Source organism: Triticum dicoccoides, chromosome 2B, assembly GCF_002162155.2.
Source record: "Triticum dicoccoides isolate Atlit2015 ecotype Zavitan chromosome 2B, WEW_v2.0, whole genome shotgun sequence".
NCBI lineage: Eukaryota > Viridiplantae > Streptophyta > Magnoliopsida > Poales > Poaceae > Triticum > Triticum dicoccoides.
Window position 1 is genome coordinate 91389912 of NC_041383.1, and position 3334 is coordinate 91393245.

The 3334-nt window shown below is 47.4% G+C and overlaps 1 protein-coding gene across 1 annotated transcript in view; it reads right to left on the minus strand.

Annotated features, from left to right (window-relative positions):
• Positions 1-2775: 2775 nt before the first annotated feature.
• The window catches only part of LOC119360555, a 10828-nt gene continuing 10269 nt past the window's right edge, over positions 2776-3334 (minus strand). Inside the window, exon 7 of the mRNA XM_037626144.1 lies at positions 2776-2975. The gene's annotated coding sequence lies outside the window, so the exon portion shown is untranslated. The remainder of the gene's footprint in view (positions 2976-3334) is intronic.

The following is a 3334-nucleotide window of genomic DNA, read 5'->3' on the forward strand; positions in this document are numbered from 1 at the left end:
CGGGGGAGACGGCCGCGAGGCGGGGTAGGGGGAGACGGTGGCAAGGCGGAGGCGACGAGGGGGAGAAGAGAGAGTGGGGAATTGGGGGAGGAAGCAGAGGAGAGGGAATCAGGCCGCGCGGGGGGTTAGGTGAAAATAGCTTTAATAGTAGCGTGTGGAGGAAAAACGCGCTGCTGCTAAAATCCGTAGTAGTAGCACCGTTTCTAGAAGTGCGCTACTACTATACCTAGCACGTCGGGACCGGTGTGGCAATTGTAGTAGTAGCGCGTTCTATTCCTGCTGCGCTACTGCTAAGGGGGTAACAGCAGTGCGGTTTAGCCAGACGCGCTACTGCTAAGTAGCAGCAGCGCCTCATTTTAACAAGCGCTACTGGTAAGATTCTGTGTATAAGGTTTTCCCTAGTAGTGTACGGTCACCGGAAGTATTCGGGGGTTTGCCGGTATTGTACCAGGACCACCGAAGGTGTTTCGGGGGTCCACCGGGAGGGTCCACCTGCCCCGGAGGGCCCTATGGGCTGTATGTGGAAGGGAACCAGCCCCTAAGTGGGTTGGGCGCCATCCCCCCTAGGGCCCATGCGCCTAGGGTTGGGGGCGACCCTAAGGGGGCGCCCCCCTTGGCTTGGGGGAGCAAGCCCCCTCCTCTTGGCCGCCGCCCCCCTTTAGATGTCATCTAGAGGGGTCGGCCCCCTTCACCCTATAAATAGAGGGGAGGAGGGAGGGCAGCAGCACAACATCCAAGGCGCAGCCCTCCCCCTCTCCAACACCTCTCCTCCTCCGTTTGAGCTTGGCGAAGCCCTGCCGGAGAACCACTGCTCCACCACCACCATGCCGCCGTGCTACTGCTGGAGTTATCTTCCCCAACCTCTCCCTCCTCCTTGCTGGATGAAGGCACGGGAGACGTCACCGGGCTGCACGTGTGTTGAACGCGGAGGCGCCGTTGTTCGGTGCTAAGATCGGAATCGACCGCGATCTGAATCGCTACGTGTACGACTCCTCCAACCGCGTTCTTGCAATGCTTCCGTTTCATGGTCTTCAAGGGTATGAAGATGCACTTCCCTCTCTTGTTGCTAGAATCTCCATAGATTGATCTTGGTGAAGCATAGAAAATATTGAATTATTGCTACGTTCCCCAACAATTTTATCATGCTCAATCGGTCCATACTCCTTGTCCAACGAAGCATCGGAATTCATCGCTTTCCCTACAAATAAATCACAAAAAGAACATGGCGGACTATCTTTCAAAAACATAGAGCGCAAGGGGCAGCCCGATAGTTGCTGTACATACTGCGGTGCAGTCCGGGCTGGCGACAATGTCCGCGACGGTGTGCACGAGGGAGAGGATTGTTGCGCAGGTGCTAGCAGCGCAAAGGCTCAGAACGACTGTGGAGAAAGGGTGGCGGCGGAGCTGCAAGACGTCCCTTGCGGAGGAAGAAAAGGAAAGGAGAGAGAAAATGGATTCGGTAGGTCGAGGGGGTGGATTTGGTGCAATTTGTGGTGGGTTAGGCCTGTCGGGTATGACGTAGCAGACGCGCCCGGGAGCGCCCGGGCATCCCCATATCCGTCCTACATTTTGGCTGGATATGAGGGGTGTCATCAGTCCCGGCGCTTGAGGCCCGTAGAGGCGTCTATCTAGAACGGCTTTTTTTTTACCGGTCACTGGCTGAGGCATTTGTTCGGGCGTATGGGGGATTTGAGGCACCCGACTATAGATGTTCTTAGTGCTCAAAAACTGAACCAATAGCTACACGCAAAGAATCGCAAGGAGTTGGAATCGACGAATCCGCTCCGACCCTTGTCAAAAACTTGAGGTGTAGTATAAACAAGATGAGAAATATACAACCAATTGATAGATAGGGTGCACACGGCCAAACACTAACAGACAAAAGAACAGGAAAATGAAGGACCAACATATTGGCAATAGTAAAATCAGATAGGACAGATGCTATGCCTATGTTGCAGGAGGTGGTTGACTAATTCGAAAATTATGTTGTCACTCATGTTGGATAAAACCTCCCTCACCATCCGACCCAACTGCATACACACCGACTTGACAATGATTCGTACTTCGTTTAATGTTTAGCATGGACCATAGTGTGTACAACAAAAAGTAATCTGCAAAGTAGTGGACTTTATCACCAAATGGAAATTTATTTCTACATAGCCAAAGCAATCTCATAATAAGGCAGATGCTCTCACCTTTATTAGGCTTTTAAACCTATGTGGAATTCCATCCAGCCATTGACCATGACGTGTCTTCAAATTCCTGTACACTCCCTCCGTTTCTAAATATAAGTCTTTCTAGAGATTTTAATATGGACTACATACGGATGTATATAGACATATTTTAGGGTGTAGATTCACTCATTTTGCTCCGTATGTAGTTTCTATTGGAATCTCTAAAAAAATACTTATATTTAGAAACGGAGGGAATAGTTTCTACCTCGTAGTTCTAGTTACCTTATAATTGTTTATTTATTCGGTAGAATGCGGTGATTAGTAGGATTTCCAAGTGTATAACTTGGGTGCAAGCGAAGTCCCCATGTGTGCCAAGTCTAATCCAGGAGAATAGTTTCGTGAAAGGTATTATGGTGATTCATGCACTTGTAGTCATTAATTAGGTGCAAGATCGGCATGTCATCTTAGGTTAGTCCCCCCTCTACCCAATGCCCCATGCACAATCCACCTTGCATCACGAGGTGAGAGGAAGAAAGTCGATGATCCTGACAATCGAGTTTTTTTTCATCTTATTCATGTGAAGATTTATTGATACAATTGGGATTCACAAACTTAAATTCAAGAATACGCATATAGGTAACAGGTAACGAAACACAACTCACATGTTGTAAGTATACAAATATCATCTGTAACAAGTATGAACAACTTGTTATTATTTCTTCCAACTATCAGCTTCTAGGCGACTGAACGTCCAACCCAAAGGTCCCCAGCAGAACAATTCTCCCCCTTTATTTTGGGCACCTGTAAAATCAACCGAACAAATTACATTGTGTTAAGGGCATGTATAATGGTGCTATCTTAGGAGTGCCACGTAGGATAAGTAATAAGGTGGAGGAGAGAGAACTAATAAGAAAAGGCTTGTCTTCTTATTCAAGAAAAGACAAGAGATGATCCCTTAGCATAATATGTCTCACCACATTTTTAGGAATGACTAGTTATTGAAGATAAGGCTAAGAGATGACCCATTGTAGATATTTTTTTCTATCATATCTAAATTACATGCAAGATTTAAGATAAGACTATCTTATCAACCATTGTACATGCCCTAACTCGTTCCCATTCTTATCTTGATCAAACAACTACCTGATTTGTGGCAAATA